The sequence below is a fragment of the Miscanthus floridulus genome, chromosome 7 (genome assembly GCF_019320115.1).
Source record: "Miscanthus floridulus cultivar M001 chromosome 7, ASM1932011v1, whole genome shotgun sequence".
NCBI lineage: Eukaryota > Viridiplantae > Streptophyta > Magnoliopsida > Poales > Poaceae > Miscanthus > Miscanthus floridulus.
The window spans coordinates 98,966,365-98,985,782 of NC_089586.1; the positions used below are offsets into that span (position 1 = coordinate 98,966,365).

Below are 19,418 nucleotides of genomic sequence, written 5' to 3' on the forward strand. Positions count from 1 at the left end.
TACCCTTGTACTGATTCTGAGCCTGATTAACAGGGGCTTTGGGTGCATCAGGATTGTTCTTCCTAGGATACGGACATTCTCAGGAAAAATGTCTGGGTTTACCACAATTATAACATGGAAAATTGTGATTCTGGGGAGTAGCATTGCGGTTTGCATTATTTGTATTGTTCTGCTGCTGCGGTGCTATATGAGTATAAGGCGTATTAGTTGTAGGGCGAATAAAGATTTGCTGCCTGCTTTGGCCTTGTTGTGGGCGGAATGGTGCACGGCCATGATTCTGAGGATGGTATATGATCTTCTGATGCTTTCCACTCGACGATACGGAAGCAAATATTTTCTTCTTCTTTGCCTCCTTGTGTCGGCGGTAATTCTCCTCTGAAGCGATAGCAATGTTGATTGTCTCGTGGTAAGTTGCATTACCACAAGTTGCCATCATGGTCTAATGTTTAGTGTTTAGGCCTCTAAGAAAATGATTCTTTTTCTTCCTGTCAGTATTCACATACTCAATAGCATACTGCGACAGGTGGTTAAAACACCCAACATAATGCATCACTGGGTGCTCCCCTTGCTTAAGAGCCAAAAACTCTTTTAACTTCATGGTCATCACACCGTCTAGAATATAATGTGCCCTAAAGGCATCCTTAAACTCCCTCCAGTTGATTTGGTGACCAACGGGCTGTACTACCACCAAATTTGCCCACCAGGCACCAGCAGCTCCTCAAAGTTGCTATGCTGCAAACCTTGGTTTCTGAACCTTGGTATAGTGAATTAGCTCGAACTTTTGCTCTATTGTCCTAAGCCAATCATCTGCTTCTAAAGGTTCGTCTGCCTTAAAGAACATAGGCAGATGTGTGTCAGTAAAATCCACATAGGTTGACTCGTTGTTTCCATTATTACGACGGCCACGATTAGGGTATGGTGCCTGCTGGTTTTGCGCCAATTCCCTTAACAGCCTAGCATTCTCTGCCGTTGCATTGACGAGTGCGGCTATGGCATCTGCCATAGTCAAAGGCATTGGTGGAGGATTAGGGCACTCATCATCGTCGTGCGAGCCACTAGCACCAGTTCGGGTGATAGGACGAGGCATCTGTTAGAGAAACACATTTACTTACATTATTCTTTATTGAAAGCATTTAAAAGGTTTCATACTACAAAGGGTCCTTATTTATATTACATGTCTTGTATCCCACAAGACAACCCTAGTTTTCTAGGAAAGCAATAAAGGAACTATTACTACTCTAAGCTTTCAGTCTTTGGCATCCATGCCCATATCGGATGAAACCTCATCTTCATCTGAGAAGTACACTAACTCCTCGGGATCCTCCTCTTCTTCATTCTCGACTTCTTCTGGAGCTACAATCATTTCTTCATCTATAACTTCACCATCCCCATGAGGAGGATGAAGTTGAGCATACAACAGGTGGACATTCTCATGAAGAATGGCATTATCCATCTCCAGATCTTCCACGTAGAACTCCAACTCATGGACGCATTCATTGGCCGCATCCTCTTGTGTCTAGGCTTCATTCCGCAGCTCCATGGTCATGGTGATGCCCCTTTGCATTTCCGCCAACTCCTCTTGATCTTTGGCATGAGCTCAATGAAGAGTGTTGAGCTCCTTGTTAAGGTTCTTGATGTTGGTGGGGTTGCTTGAAGATCCTTCCTCTCCTAGGTTCTTGGAACTTCCTTCACCAAGCTCGTGATTTCTTGGTGCCAATTGGTGACAAGGGACTCCATGAGGTCCGGTGGACTTGTGTGCGGTTTTCTTGGTCTTTGCCATAGCCTGTAGGATTTAAGGTAGGACTATAAGAATAGCTTGAGGATAATGGAGGTTAGCAAGAATGGGATTGACATTACTTACCCAACCACTATTAAGGGGATTTATTATGCAATGTGCTTAAGCATGATGCATGAATCGATCTTATGAATCTAAGTACAAAAGATTTATATAATCATAAGTACTAGATTTTTAATACATAGGACAAACCTAATCATATTATCCGCCACAAACTTTCAAATAAGACAGGATTGAGCCCAGATCAAAGGTAAGAAGAAAGAAATTGAACTTTCAAAATATCATGTTTACTTTCCTTGATCCAAATCATTTTGAAGGTTTTCCAAAGTAACCTACAATGATCTTAGATGGGAACTGCTCTGATACCAGCTATGGCAGAACCTCCTAAGGAATCGGGCCCACGTGTACCTATCGTTGTCTTGACAGACCTCGGATAGCGAACACGAGTTCCCAACAACTTAACAGGTCTGTCGGGTGTCCTCGGGAAACCCGAATCATCCATGATTCTCTTTTCAAACAGGATCCCAATCACAGACATTGCAGATTATAACAGTTTATTCAAATATATACATCAGAGTAAAGATAGCAGAAGTCTTAAGATAACATAGTTACAAACCAGTTTTTTCAAACTTACAATACCATAAGTGTCATACAACTATAGTAGCGGGATAATATTACATTAACTTTATTTATCATACAAACCAGTGCCTTGTCCAAAGGCCATTCATTACTCCTCATCATCGTTGACTTCAAACACCGACATGCAGCAGGGACCAAAACAAGCCTGCACATGTGACTCACCTGCAACAAGGGTTAACAAACCCTGAGTACAAAAGTACTCAACAAGACTAACCCGACGTAACGGGTGTAAGACTTTAGGGATGCAGGGGTTTGGGACAAGGTAAGGATGTAGCAAAATTTAAAGTCCTTTGCCAAAAGCTTACTATATTTATCCTATTCTCAAATTTTACCCCTAAGTCCTTTTAGTTCATTATCTCAACTAAATATACATTTCCCATATTCCATTCCTTCTCATTCCATTCTTATTCTCATATTTTAGTAATTCACCAGTCCTGCATTGCTTCTGTAATGAATCGAGTCTCCATATCCGTGGAGCACTGGCAATTCAAATTGATTCAAGTCCCAGCTGGGGATTCCTTATCACATGACATATGTAGAACTTAATCTTGCATATATCAACCTCGCTATCGGATCCTCCTATACTAAGCCGTCTCCACGCCACCCGAGAGCACAGCACACCTCAAATCCGGCCACATTCCAGCCACGAGGGTACACGCTACTCCCGCCATCTCTCCACTCCTAGTGCGTGGGCATTCATCTTAGTATCGGATTAGCCGAAGTAGGCTTACCGAAGTATGTGACCAGTACTACAAAGTGTCTCGTTCAGAAGATCTACAATGACTGGCCTTTAAGCGACATAGTCGGCAACATTACCCAAAATTCAAGATAAGTCACCCGATTAGTCTCTAGTTCATTCTATCTTCTTTCTTTCTTTGGCTAGTATGCCATCTTTGATTGTATCAAAACTTTTACTTTGAAAGACTACCATAAAGCATACTAAGCATTCTACGCCTTTGTAAATGAAAACATCCTCAAGGATGGTAAACAATTATCAAGGTAGGTAATGCATCAAGTAGGTAACATTTGAATTAAACAACTTAATGCAATAAGTAACATAGGTGATAAACTTTTCAAAGTAAACAAGGTAAGGGTTTAATGCATAAACCGGGGCTTGCCTTCGTTGATGATCTCGGGTTCTAGATCAGTATCACGATTACCGAACCCCATGACAACCGGGGACTCTTCCAGAACTTGCTCAACTAGAATTGTTTCACTCTCGGTTTCTACACGAAATAATAGCATATGCTTCAACATGATGATAATGTAAACATGATGCTTTCATGGTGCATGAAATATAACAACACCTTGAATACAACTTTCCTCCATGGTACAGTTACAAGCCAAACTAACCAAACCATATTTGTAACGGATGTGACCATGCTAGCACCGACCACTTCGGTGAGCTCTCCAACCACTTTGGCGAGCTCTCCGACCACTTCAGTGAACTTTCCGACCACTACGGTGAACTCTCCGACCACTACGGTGAACTCTCCGACCACTATGGTGAACTTTCCGACCACTATGGTGAACTCTCCGACCACTATGGTGAACTTTCCGACCACTATGGTCTTGAACCCTACTGGTCACAAAACATGACCAAAACAAGACCAAACACTAATCAAACACTTAGGGTTTGCTTTTATTTATTTTTGAATTAATTTGAAATTAAGCCCAAAAATGAACTTGTTCCAAATGACCTGAAAATTTTATGTACGATTCCTCATGACAAATTAGTGTACCAAAACAAATTTCATAATTTTTAGAATTATATAGTGACCTACAAAAATCATGGAAATTGCATTTTTCAATTAATGCACTGAATATTTGAACATTAAAAATTTATTCAAGTTTCAAATTTTTAAATCATACTAGAACATGTACAGAAGCTATACACAAAATTTTAGAATTTTTGGAGCTATCATGAATTTCCTACAAATTCCCAAAGTTTCAACACTATTCACAAATTCAAAAAATAAAAATCATCACTGTTCTTCTTCCTCACTCGTACTGACAGGCTGACCCCACTGTCAGTGACTCAAAGCAATCACGGCGGCGCTACCCTCACTGACCGGCCGCAAAATGCGCCGACGGTGATGCTCCGGCGAGACGGACTGCACCAACATGATCTACTACTTCCCCCGAACAAATCTCAGCTATCAAAAAGGAAAAAGGTGCACAGGAGACACCTCCACGCTGGGCATGGCGGACTGAGCATGATGGTGAACGGCGTAACCACGGTGACGTAGCAGTAGGGACTAAAGCGAAACAGTCTTCACATTCAGGAGCTCACCGTGATCACGTAGGTAGACTCGGTGAAGATGGAGGTATACTAGATCGACAGGACCACGTGAGACCGAGGATGGCAGAGCTTCGGCCGGACTCAGGGAAGACGACGTCGCGCGGCGGCGCTGGACTTCTAGGAGCGACACGATCATGCTTGGGAGGAGCAGGAAGACGAGGCGGAGCTTCTGGCCAAAGCAATTGGCCCTAGATACTACGGTGAGAACGAATTGCGCGAGTGCGGGCAAGACACCGGCGGCGAGCAGTCGACGGAAAAACTCCGATTGACGACAGCATGCTCCTATTTATAGCAAGAAGGAGGGCGTGCGGTGTTGACAGCACACGGGCGAACTCGCAATGGAGGTATTGGCTTGTCACTGCACGTGAAAGCGGTGAAACCCGATCAGCGGTGATCTCCACGTGGCGCCAGCGGCAAGCAGAGAGGTGGAGGTAGATTTTTGAAAAAATTACAGAACTGCCACTGCGTCCATTTTTCAAATTACTCACAAATTTTCTAAAGAAGTTGAAAATCTCCAAAAATGAAAGTTGTTCAATTTTTCAAACTCTACAACTTTGCTTCTAGAAATATTTTCAAATTCTGTCTCCATTTTGAAATTTGAATTTGGGGTGCATTTGAGCATTTGAATCATTTCAAAATTACTTCAAATTTTATATGTAAACTTGAAAAACTTTGAATACCAAAGTTGATCTACATAAAATAACCTCCAACTTTGCTTTTTGCCTCAACCCCAAATTCCACATGGATTTTGAATTAGTCAAAAGGGGCAAAAAGGACTTTTATAATTTGAATATGAATTCAAATTTGATTTGTCTTCCTTTTACTTAAATTTTGATTTTTGACCAGTAACATGGCCCATTAGGGTTATTTAAGTCAAATGACACATGGCCTCACATGATCACATGAACTAACAACATTATGAAATACACCTTATTTAGTGAATGCATTCAAAACTTTATACTATATGAATGCTTTGCAATGCACATGATGACATATCAAATTTTAGTGTTAGGTCAAAACACCAGAGGTGTTACAATAATAGCCCCGAGTGGGGAGAGTGAGGTTGCATTAGGGCTTGAAGAATTAAATCAACAACCTTAACTTAGCAACAACTACTTCACCAACTTGCATGTATTGGCCCTAGAACTAAGTGAGATCACACTAAAGATCAACCTTAAGGCCATCACATAACATCAAGTCCTTAGTTGTGAAAATGTAAAATCATGAACTAGGGGCACACTACCAAAATAAAGAATCCTAGAGGCACTCAAGAGCTTCTTACAAAACACAAGCACACAACAAGATCTAGACGTGAAGTAAATGCAAGAAGTAAAGAGCAGCCAAGAGTCAACTAAAATGTTCCCCATTGGTATCAAGGTGTTGGAACACCCCATAGTCAACATTGATGCACCCTCTAAGGGTTAAGGATCATTTGAGTCACCGAGACCTAAGATCACTAAGAGTATCCCTTCTCCATCTTGAGATGGTGGATCTCAAACCATGTACAAGCCACCAAAACTTGCAAGGCTCCCACAAGATCAACAAAAGATCAAGAAGCCACCTCCAACCACCAAATCCATCTAGGTGCTCTCAGTCACTAGGAGTAACAAGAACAAGAAGCCTTCACTTAACTAAATAAAGACCTAGAAAAATAGAATATATCCAAATAGGGCAATTTAGATACAAATTCATATGGTTACTTTATATTGTTTTCATAATAGTGGAGGTTGGTAACTATTTAGAAAATAAAATAATCCAAAGACTATTATCATTAGTTATGATTATAATCTTCTGAATTGATGGCCACATCTTTCTGAATTTTTAGAGAATTTCTAGAATTCATCATTTTTTCTAGAGCATGTCATGGGGATTAACATGGAGGCTTCATTAGGGCCTTGTAGCTATAATTTCTAGGAGTTTTTTTTTCTAGCGTGATATGCATTTTGATGAAACATGACATTAAGTTAAGCTCTTGTTGCACCCCTTTCTATGACATTTAAATATTGTCAGTGCAGAAAGTGACCAACATATAAATATTTGTAGTTTTGTCAGACGTTGTGATCGGAGGTGGCCTAGCACTCAATGACATAGGGTTTATACTAGTTCAGGCAACATGCCCTACATCTAGTTTGAGTCGGTCGGTGACTTTATTCCTGAGCCTAGGTGCTCGAAGTTTGCAGCGGGGTTACAAATGAGAAGGAGAAAGATGGGGGGTACAAGAGGTTCAATCGGACTCGGGTTAGAGGGGCTAAGAGTGATGGGAGATCTGCTATGTGCTAAGTGTTCGAGCATGTACTTGTGGTTTGAACCTAGTGGTTTTATTGTTGTGTACTAGTGAACTGATCCATCCTTTTATTGGGAGGGAGTGCATCCCCTTTTATAGATGAAGGGGATGGCCTTACAAGTGAGAGAGAGAGAGTACGTATGCTACTAGGTCTTGTTGCCCATGCCGGTGGGTATAAGATGATGGTAGGCGCCCATAATACTGTTTAATGTCAGATGCACGTGGGAGGTTGCATCATCTTCTTCAGGTATGGCAGATGTCAGTGCCTGCCACACTGTTGATACCTAGAGGCATGCAAGGGGTTTTACCATGTTCACCTAGTACGGTAAATGCCAGCGCCCACAACACTGTTGATGGCTCAGAGGCACATGGGGGGAGCATTACCGTATTTGTCTAGTATGGGAGTTGATGGTGCCCACAACACTGTGGAGGAAAATGTCGGCGCCTACAATACTGCTTCGGTTCTATCATGACAGGGAGGTTGTAGGGTACTATCCTATAGGTGTACAGGGTATGGTCCTCGGTATTGCGGTTGACTTGAGTGCCCTACCATACTTTCTCCGTTCATTTCCTGGTCCTTACTGAGCGTGCGTCCCCGGTCGGTCGGTCCCAGTCGGCTCTGATTGCGCCAATTGGTGAGGAGCTATAAGCAGGGGTTTAGCGCATTCCTAGTTGGAGAAGCGGGTTAGAGTTAGAAGTGGTGTTTTGGCCAGGCCTTCCGGTCGAAGAGGCCGTCCGGAGGTGGGCTGGAGTTGGAAGCGAGGCCTTCCGATCGGAGAGGTGGGTCAGAGTTGGAAGCGGGCACCGTTCCTCCTTGGCCAGGCCTTTCGGTCGGATAGTGGATTGTCCTTCTGGCCTGCCATTTAGGTGTTTGGGCTAGCCCAAGAGTTGTGTGTCGTTCGTAGCATTGTCGGCGGGGCCAAACCTTTACTGGGAAGCCGGTCCATGATGGACCCTAGGTTTATGAACCCAACAGGAGCCCCTGAGCCCCCAGGCGATTCAGGCAAAATTGTCTGGGGGGTTTTTGTGTTGCCAGCGGGGGAAGTTTCATTTCATCAGTGGGTGCGCACGAGCGCACCCGTGAGTGTAGCTCCCAAGCCTTCGGGTGATTTGGGCAGAATCGCCTAGGGGTATTTTGTCAGCGAGCGTGTGTGTGTGCATTTTAGTCGAGACAGAGTTGTTAACCAAGGTGTCGTGCGTAGCCAAGGTGGTTTTTTAGGGATCAAGCGAGACAAAGGTTGCGGATCCTGGCATTGGTGCAGCCCGCGCAGCCGAGGCAGTTAGTTTAGGGATTAGGCGAGATGGAGCTCGAGGATCCTGATGTCAGTGCAGCCCGTGTAAATGAGGTAGTTAGTTTAGGGATCGAGCGAGATGGAGCTCACAGATCCTGGCATCGGTGCAGCCCGCGCAGCCAAGGCAGTTAGTTTAGGGATCGAGCGAGATGGAGCTTGCGGATCCTAGCGTTGGTGTAGCCCGCGTAGCCGAGGCAGTTAGTTTAGGGATTGGGCGAGACAGAGCTCACGAAGCCTGGTGTCGGTGCAGCTCGTTTAGCCAAGGAAGTTAGTTTAGGGATTGGGTGAGACGGAGCTCACGAATCCTAGCGTTGGTGTAGCCCACACACCCAAGGTAGTTAGTTTAGGGATCAGGCAAGACAGAGCTCACAGATCCTAACGTCGGTGCAGCCTACGTAGCTGAGGCAATTAGTTTAGGGATTGGGTGAGATGGAGCTCGTGGATTCTAGCATCGGTGCATCCCATGCATCCGAGGCAGTTACTTTAGGGATCAGGGGAGACAGAGCTCACAGATCTTGGCATCAGTGTAGCCCATGTAGCCGAGGCTATTTTTTGTTGTCTTGAGCCCCTAAGCCCTTTTTAGGCTTTTCAGTTGAGTTTTGTGCATTACCCCATCCATGGTTTCACATAACTAGAGGGTCTAAGCTAATGTCACTTGCCTCGATGGGTTGGGTACGAGTGACGTGCTTGGTGAGCTCGCTAACTAGTATGATCAAGTGAAATCTGGGTCTGTCATTCATGATGGGGTCGGCATAGCCCTCTTGTGACATTCCACTACTCCTTAACCTGCAACCCATGTAGATGCCTAGGTCATTTCGGAGACTGACCTGGGTGGCCCGCTGGCCTCTCCTTGATGGAGATTATGTGGGTTTGGCAGAGGTTTAGGATCGAACGAGAAGGTTGAGATGACCCTGTCTGCTTCAGGGTAGACTAGGCAAGGGCCTCTCAAGGCTCATCTGTGTTTTCTCCTCTAGCTCTGTTGACGCGAGGCAGCCTCAAGCCCTTCATGGGCTGACCTTTGAACTCTAGTCGGTTGTTGCTCATGTTGAATGAGGCAACTATCGCTTCATGACACAACACGAAGCATTGTGATGCATTTGACTACATATGCAATGCTTTAGCCCCCGAGCCCCCAGGTGATTCAGGCCAGAATTGTCCAAGGGGCATGGGTGTATGGAATGAATGCGTGTATGGATGTATGAATGATTATATAAAGAAAGAGTGGGGGTTGGTAATGTTACCTTGATGACTCGAGTGACGAGGTTTGAAGAGCTCCAATCAAAAATGTCCGATCTAGATCTATGCTCATCGTTCATGACGGAGTCAGCATGGTCCACATGGGGCATCCCTTTGGTTCTTACCTATCTCTTAGTGTTTTCCTGAGCTATTCGATTGACTTTAGGAATCCCAACGGTCTCTCTTGGGCAGAGATCCCATAGTTGGGCCTTTCCAAGTCCCGCCTAGGAAGGCGGAGGGCCGCCTGTGTGTGGTGGCGCTTTGGTTCTTATGCCCGACGTGTGGTAGTGGTGGGCCATACCTAGGCCACGTCCCATCTAACTAGGCACCATTCCGTCGGTTAGTGTGCGTCCCATCGGTCAGGGCGCATCCCATCATTTCCCATCCGCATTGAATGGAGGAAGGGAGAGAGTTTTTCGCTCTGATCCTTTGCCCTTCTTCAATTACTACATTTCCTCCTTAAATAGGGGAAGGGGGAGGGCTTCTTGTTGTAGTCCTTTGCCTATTCTCCAACTATTGCCTCTTCTCCTTCTTCTTTCTTGCCAAAAGTGCCTGTATGCCATGGTGATTCCTATGTGAGAGAGAGGGTAAGCGAGGGGGAGAACTCACAGATCCCTTCGTGAATCTGGAGCACAATGTCAAGCTAGAGGCTGCTCGAGGCGGTGCTGGCATTCTTTGCCTGAGAAGGGGCGACTTCCGCTGGAGGAGGTGGCATGCTAGATTCATCTACGAGGCCTTTTTTGGGATGGAGCCGTGCATGGACTCTTTCCGATGGATCTTCACTAGGCAAGCCTTGTTGGAGTGGAAGTTGCCCAAGACCATGCTAGTGGAGGGTTTCGTGCCTATAGTTGCTCAGGTTGGCCAGTTCATAAAGTTTGATGAGATATCTTCTAGCCATGGTGGCCATACCTCAGCAGGCAGTGTCCCTACCTAGGAGTTGCCTCAACCACATGAGAAGGTCAGGAGCTCCACGCTCTTCTACTGAGCATCTGTGGGTGCGATGCCCTTGTGGTACCCATTGCGTTCATCGAAGTCGAGGGAGTGGAACCGGGCAGGGTCCTTGAGGTACCCGTTGCGCTCGCCAAAGTTGAGGGAGCGAAACTAGGCAGGGCCCTTGCAGCGGTGGTTATGTTTGGTGGCATGTGTCGTTGCCTCTCCTTTGGCATCAGCTAATGCCGCCGAGTGGCCACAGTAGTATTTTGAGTAGAAGTAGTCAGCAAATGTAATCGTTAAGTTTGCAGGGGAGCCCCTATGTGAACAGTTTTTTTGTATCAATGAATACATCAGTTCTATTTTTGAGATAGAATTACTATCCGTTCCTTGTTTTTTATCCTAGCGTAGCTTTGTTTTCATCCTTTATTTTTCGCACCTGCCTGTTCATTCTGTAGGATACAGCTTTTAAGAACCTAGGCATGGCCCGCGGGGCTCGGCTGCTTATAACCGTAGGTCATGGCAGGATGCATTTGTTGGGAGTAAGAACAAAGTCACATAGGGTAATCAAAGGAATGGAATGCGCTTTTGTTCAGGGACAAAGTTTTTACCATGTGATAGTAAAAAAGAGAGGTAGTACTTAGTATTGTACCCTCATGGAGCCCCTGAGCGACCCGAGCTGAAAGTGTTTGGGCTAGGGTGCTTTACAGGAGCAAGTGTTGAATAAAAGCGGTAAAATTGAATTTAGAGGGAAAATGACGTAGCTGTTCAATGTTCCAAGTGTTGGTGAGAATGTTGTCGTTGTCATCCTCTAGTTAGTAGGCGCCTGATCGGATCACTTCGGTTACCATATAGGGTCCTTCCCATGGTGGAGAGTTTGTGTTTTTCCTTCATTGATTGGGTCCTCTGAAGCATGACATCACCGACTTCGAGGATCCTCCCCCTGATCTTCCTTTCATGGTACCTATGGAGAGTTTGTTGGTAGCGAGCTGAGCGGATGACTGTCGTCTTATGGGCCTCCTCGAGCAGGTTGATTATGTCTTGCTGAGCCTCTGTGGCTCGGTCGTGGTCAAAAGCCTTCACTCTTGGGGCACCATGGTCGAGGTCGGAGGGCAGCACTACTTCAATTCCATAGGCCAAGAAGAAGGGTGTGAACCCTATGGATTGGTTTGGGGTCATTCTTAAGCTCTAGAGGATCTCTAGGACCTCTACAACCCATCGTCCGGCATACTTGTTGAGTCAGTCAAAGATGTGTGGCTTAAGTCCTTGGAGGACCATGCCATTGGTGTGCTCGACCTAACTATTAGTACATGGGTGTCCAACCGAGGCCCAGTTGATCCTGATGCTGTATCCATCACTGATGGTTTGAAGCTCCTGTGAAGGCAAATGAGTTTGCCAAGCATAGAATTGTCATCCCTCATACCTGTGGACGACCTCCTCTACATCTTGTAGTGCGGTGGGCCAGTAAAAACCTTAGAGAAAGGCTTTTTTGACCAGCGACCTCGGGGCCATGTGATGTTCGCAAATCTCATCATGGACCTCGAGGAGGAGCTGCTTCCCTTGGTTGGCGGGGATGCACTTCATGAGCACCCCCAATGGACTCCATTTGTAGAGTTCATCATCGAGCACGACAAAGGTCTTAGCACGTCGAGTGATCTATCGGGCTTTAGTCTTTTTAGGTGGGAGAACCTCCTCGAGGAGGTAGACGAGTAGCGGCGCTCGCCAGTCGGTTTGATCGAGTGCCAATATGGCGATGTCAGCGGGTGATGTCGTCATAGAGGCACTGGGGTTGGAGCCCTCGAGCATTGGCTTGGCGTTAGGGTCGGAGCCCTCAGGCGCTGGCTTGGCGTCGGGGTGTGCCTAGATTAGACCTTCTAGGACACGGGTGGACGGCTCATGGAGATCGTTGATGAAGATCCCGCTCGGAGATGGATCTCGCCTGGCGGCCAATTTTAAGAGAAAATCGGTGGCATCGTTGTCCTTTTGGAGGACGTGATGTAGTTCGATCCCCTAGAATTTGTCCTCGAGCTTGCGCACCTCCTGGTATATGCTGCCATGAGGGGGCTTTTGCATGAGGACTCCTTCATGACTTGGTAAATGACCAACTCTAAGTTGCCGCGGACATAGAGTCACGTAGCGTCGAGCTCGATGGCGATGCATAGCCCATTGATGAGGGTCTCATATTCCACAACATTGTTTGGGGCTGAGAAATGGAGGTAGATGGCATAGCGAAGCCTCCTCCCATCTGGGGAGATCAAAACCACTCCATCCACCAAGCCAGGTGCCATTATGGACCCATCGAAGTACATTGTTCGGTACTCGTGGGTGACATCCGGGGTTGGTAGCTACACCTCTGTCCATTCAGCGACAAAATCCACAAGAGCCTAAGATTTAATAGCGGTACAGGGGATATACCTAATGTTGTGGCCCATGAGTTTGAGTGCGCACTTGGAGATCCATCTCGTGGCGTCGCGATTGTGGATGATGTCCTTGAGCGGGTATGAAGTGACGACCGTGACTTTGTGGTCGGTGAAGTAGTGCAGGAACTTCCGGGTTGCCATTAGCATGGTGTATAGGAGTTTCTGTGTTGGAGATATGCCCTAGAGGCAATCATAGAGATGATGATATTCTATTGTATCCATATTTCATATTGTGTTCCTTGAATATCCATTAAAGGCTACTTGAATTGATTTGCAATTATGTGAATTGTATGTGAAACTCTTTACTTGTATGGTTATTCTAAAGTTGTCCCTAGTCAGAGTTCTTGTGAGGACACACATGAATATTAGACTAGTACATGTATTAGCTGATGACTATGTTTCACAAGTCATGGACATGGAGATGTCAAACTAATAATGTGGGCACATGTAGAGACATGTGCTAGGACAGACCCAACACGAGATGTAGTTACATAGTTCTCTTTACACAACATGTATGCTTTGTCCTTAGACATGAGATTGTTGCATGCACTCAAGATGTGAATCGACTTACTTAGGGGCTGTCAAATGCTACTCCGTAACTGGGTAGTTATAAAGATAGATTTGGGTTTGTCAGGAAGCATGTTGTGAGGTATGATCAGTCAAGATGGAATTTGCCCCTCTCTATTTGAGAGAGATATCACTAGGCCCCTCAAGTGATCGAATCCAGAAATGCATGGCCATGCTACGTGAGGTTAAGAGTTAACCTAGAAAGGGATTTCGAATCATAGGATCGAGAAAGAGAGGTCGGCTTGGAGCTAGACCAACCATCGTGAGGCAAAGGGAACAACATGTACATGATGTTGTGATGGTTCATCTGATATGATCTTCATGTGCATATAGGAGTTGGCATGTCTTGCTAGAGGACGCTACCAACTATTGGCGGAGTAGAAGTACTCGCGTCATGTGTATACGTATGTGAACCTATAGGGTCGCACACTTAAGGGGCTGGAAGTCCAATGAGGATCTGATCTAAATTGGACCAAATTTAGGAGTACTAATGGGCCTCGGGCCTAGAGGCCTGTTAGGGACCTCTATATATTGAGGGGTGGGGGCGGCTTAGGGTTTTGAATCTTTTTGGTAGAGCAGGCACTCCATCTCCCACGCCTTCACTGAGTTGCACTCGTGGATCTAGCAGTTTGGCTTGCGACTCTTCCTCCCCGCATGTGTGGATACCTTGGAGGTGTTGCATCTGCAACACTTGGATGAGCCACTACATGAGGAGAACGCTGCTGCATTTTGACGTGGAGGTGATTGACTACTCTACTTTGACATGGCGACTGACTACACTGCCCTGACGCACTTCATCAACTTCCGCATCTACGCGTGTAGTGTCCGGCTTGCGACACTTCCTCCCCACACATGTGGATACCTTGGAGGTGTTGCATCTGCAACACTTGGACGAGTCGCTGAACGAGGAGGACGCCGCTGCATGTTTGACATGGAGGTGATCGACTACTCTACTTCGACACGGTGATCGACTACACTGCCCCGACGCGCTTCATCAACTTCCACATCTACGTATCTAGTGGTAATCCCGTGATCCATAATAGTAGTGTTCCTATTTTACACGGTAGTAAATTTGTTTTGTGCTAGCATAGCCTACCTCGTATTCCTTCAGTGGTATCAGAGATGATGCTATTTAGTTATGGATTCAGGATGTGTGCATATGGAGATATGCGGGTTTTTAGATTGATCTATGATCTGGTTTCGTGATCTTGTTGCAATGATCGTGTAACGACATACTCCTACCGGTCAGAATTCCGCCATTGGAGTTAATTGATACACGTAATGCTAGTTGCAGCACGTGAAGATCAATGTGATTGGTCAAATTGAAACCTAGATTCATACGCCAAATGCATATGATGTGCAGTAGTTGATTGGATCCACTAATGGATCGGATAATTTACCATGGTCATGTGTTTCGGTAAAACAGCCGTAACTTTTCGGTATGATCTCGGATCGAGGCGAATTTTATATGAAAATTGATCTACAGAAAAAGTTACACATGAGATTCAACCCTTTCAATGTTTTTGGCAAAATTAGATTTCCCAAAATCGGCTTGGAAGATGGAGTTTTTGGCCTTTTAAGTTTGGACGTTAGAATGCCTAACTCTGTTTTGTAGGATTTTGTGATCAGTATGGCCCCTGCATATGTATTGTCAAATTAATGTAATTGATGACATGTGTGTCATTCTGTGATGATCCGAGCAACTGTGTAACCTTATTTACTAGCTGATTAGATGTAAGTGCTTGTACTAGTTCTTGGAGGACTCATCACTAGGAGGATGGCGCACATGGATCATGGAGATGGAGATCATCATGGTGAACAGATTCTATGGAGATGGAGATCACCACTAGAAATCGGGCCATACTGTGTCACAACTCTGTGAATGCTATTCTTTCATTTTACTCTACATGATGTGATGTTAGAAGTAGAACGATCCCTCACAAATTTTAAGTTAGTATGCCCTCCCAACTAAAACTTGCACCATCCCATGTCTTATACGATTGGTGGTGGGTCTATGAAATTAGAGTATCACTAGTTTTCCTTGACTAGACGGGTTTGTATCGGATACTTACACACATAAGGGTTGGTTTGCTTAACAAGGTCATCTTAGCGGTTAAGGACTTTGGGGCATGAAGGTTGGGCACCAAGACATGGAGATGTCACCCAACAATAGGAGTCATATGTGATATGATTAGCATGGAGTTGCTTACCGATCTACCTTGACTGCTAGCGGTGATGCTTAAGCTCACTAGTAGACTTGTTAGTTGTGGATCCTGAATCACTAAGTATCAATAAAGGGATATTAATTTTAGTGGGAGTAGAGTCTGTTAAAAGTTTAATGTGATTTACTCTATCATGGATACTTTTGTCTTAGTATTTTGCATTATTATTTGTTGTAGATAAATGGCACCTAGCAACACCACACCGTTTGCTTTGCGTTCAGTCCTTGAGAAGGACAAGCTAAATGGGACAAACTACACGGATTGGATTCGTAACCTGAGAATTGTTCTCAGGGCTGATAAAAAGGAAGATGTTCTGGACACCCCATTACTAGAAGAACCTGCTGATGATGCACCTGCTGAAGGGTCGAGATGGCGACTAGAGGGGGGGTGAATAGTCTTTTCTAAAACTTAATCGCGTCGGCTAACCGATACAAATGCGGAATTTAAACTAACGGTCTAGCCAAGACTACACCCCACTATATATGTTCACTAGCACCTTGCAAAGATAACAATTAAGCAATAAAGGTGCCGGGCTAGCTAGAGCTCTCCTAAACAATTTTAGGAGCAAGGTTACACAAACCTATGCCACTAGTACTTTAAGTGACAAGGGAGCTCCTACACATGCTAGTAAGCAAAAGCACAAAGCTAACTAAGCTCACTAGCAATGCTCAATAACAAGGCAACCAATGCCTAATTAGAGAGCGCAAATACTTATTTACACAAACTAAGCAATGTGACTAACAAGGTTACTAAAACCAAATTAGCCACGCAAGGGAGCTACTTCTATGCTACACAAGCAAGAAGGTAATTAGCAAGCTACACAAGCTATCTAATTACAAGAGCAACTACACAAGCTTAATATGTATAAAAGTAATTGCAAGCTTGTGTAATGGGGATGCAAACCAACGGGAAGAACAAGGTTGATACGATGATTTTTCTCCCGAGGTTCACGTGTTTGCCAACACGCTAGTCCACGTTGTGTCGACCGCTCACTTGGTGGTTCGGCGGCTAAATAGCATCACCCGCTAAGCCCGCACGTCGGGCGCCGCAAGAACCTACCCCTTGAGTGAGGGTAGCTCAATGACACGCTTTACTAGAGTTGCTCTTCGCGGCTCCCGTGGGGCGAGCACAATGCCCCTCACAAGCACTTCTCTGGAGCACCGCACAAGCTTCTTGCGTGCTTCGATGGAGACCACCACCAAGCCATCTAGGAGGTGGCAACCTCCAAGAGTAACAAGCACCACCGGCTTGCAACTCGATCACCTAGTGCCACTTGATGCAACCTCACGATGCAATCGCACTAGAATCGCTCACTCACACAATCGAATGATCACTATCAAGTATATGTATGATGGAGGGCTCCCAAGCACTCTCAAGCATGGACACAAAGTCCCCCAAGGTGCTCCACACCAGCCATGGCCGAGGGCCACTTCTATTTATAGCCCCAAGGGCTAAACTAGCCGTTACCCCTTCACTGGGCAACGGTCGGGCTGACCGGACGCTCCGATCGTGTTGACCGAACGCTGGACCTCAGCGTCCGGTCGCCCACAGATGACCACGTGTCCTGGTTCCAACGGTCACTTGACCTGACCGAACGCTCCAGCTTCAACTGACCGGACGCTGGACCCTTAGCGTCCGGTCGTTTCCAGTAAGCTCCCGAGCATGACCGGACGCGTCCGGTCGAATGCGATCGGACGCAGCCAGCATCCGGCCACACTCCAGCGACTGCTACACTCCACGTCAGCGCGACCGGACGTAGCCTGCCAGCGTCCGGTGCATTCAAATCCAGCGTCCGGTCAGTTGACCGACGCCAGCATCTTCTCCATTCTCTTCACCCTTGCTCAAGTGTGCTAACCACAAGAATTTGCATCCGGCGCAATAGAAAATAGACATTCCATTTTCCCAAAAGCGCCCCTACAAACACCACCGCCTTTGTAAATGTGCCAACACCATCAAGTGTACACCACCATGTGTATGTGTGTTAGCATTTTCACAATCATTTTCCAAAGGATGTTAGCCACTCAACTTGCCACGCCACTCGATCCTAGCGACAATGCAAAGTTAGATCACTCGAGTGGCACTAGATGACCGATATGTAAACAAGTTTGCCCCTCTTGATAGTACGGCCATCTATCCTAAACCCGGTCATAAACTTCTCTACACACCTATGACCGGTGAAATGAAATGCCCTAGGTTATACCTTTGCCTTGCGCATTCCATTCCATCTCCTCCAATGTCGATGCAACACATGCACCAACACGATCAACAATGATATGACCCACTTCATATCATCACATGATCATATTGGTTCATCGATCTTGACTCTACTTGCTCTTCACCGTTGCCATCGTCCATCGGCGCCAAGTCTTGCTCAAGCTTCACCGCCACGCGGTCCATCACTCCAAAGCCTTCGACTTGCCCTTCACGCTTGCAACTGGTCCATCAAGCCAAGTCTTGTCTTGATCTTCTCCACCTTGATCACATGACTCAATGTCATGTCTCATGTACATTTAAGCTCCTTCATCATCACATGTGTGAGCTTTGCAACATCTCCAAACCATTTTCACCTCCATGGCATATGTTGCTCACACACATGTACCTGTGGACTAATCACCTGTGTATCTCACATAAACACAATTAGTCCACCTAGGTTGTCACTCAATTACCAAAACCAAACAAGGACCTTTCACCTGCTACCATTAAGAATGCTTACAAGAAAGCATGTGATGCTAATCTCAAAGTAAGCTGCCTTATGCTTGCTTGCATGGAACCCGAACTACAAATGCAGTTTGAAACAAATCATGAGGCGTACGATATGATCGTGGTGCTTAGAGACATGTTCCAGACATAGGCTAGGACTGAAAGGTTCAATGTGTCTAAGTCTTTTGTGGAAAGCAAGCTAGCAGAAGGCACAGCAGTAGGGCCACATGTAATCAAGATGGTTGGTTACGTTCAACGGTTGGAGAAGCTAGGCTTCCCACTGGGCCAAGAGTTGGCCACTGATTTCATTCTTTTGTCTCTTCCGCCTAGCTATGGGAACTTCATCTTGAACTACCATATGCATGGGGCGGAGAAGGGTCTAAATGAACTGTGTGGCATGCTTAAAACAGCAGAGGGTGACATTAAGAAAAGCGCTGGCAGCAGCCATGTGATGGCAATACAGAACAAGCGTAGCTTTAAGAAGAAGGGCAATTCTTGAAAGAAGAAGGGCAAGGCTATGAACTCTAAGCCAAACCCAGCTCCCAAGGTTAAAGCGGGACCTGCTCCAGACAAAGAGTGCTTTTATTGTCATGAACTTGGTCACTAGAAGAGAAATTGCAAGCAGTATCTTGCTTCATTGAAGAATGGCAGAAGTAAGAGAACTTCCACCTCAGGTACGCTTGTTATTAATGTTATAGACAACATATTTCTTGCTGATACAATTATTAATTCTTGGGTATTTGATACCGGATCAGTTGCTCATATTTGCAATTCGATGCAGGGACTGATAAAAAGTAGAAGCATTGAAAGAGGAGAAGTTAATTTCTATGTGGGCAATAATGCAAGGGTTGCTGCGTTGACCGTCGGAATGATGCAACTCCACCTCCCGTTAGGATTTATCATGGAGTTGAATAATTGTTATTTTGTTCCTAGTTTAAGTTGAAACATTATGTCTCCTTCATGCTTGATGAAGGATGGTTATTCATTTTCGAGTGAAAACAATGGTTGTGTGATCTCTAAGAATAATATGT

General features: G+C 45.5%; 1 pseudogene; it reads left to right on the forward strand.

Moving 5' to 3' along the window:
* The first annotated feature begins 8,321 nt into the window (after positions 1-8,321).
* LOC136465938 (uncharacterized) lies at positions 8,322-18,886 on the forward strand (annotated as a pseudogene).
* The last annotated feature ends 532 nt before the right edge of the window (positions 18,887-19,418 follow it).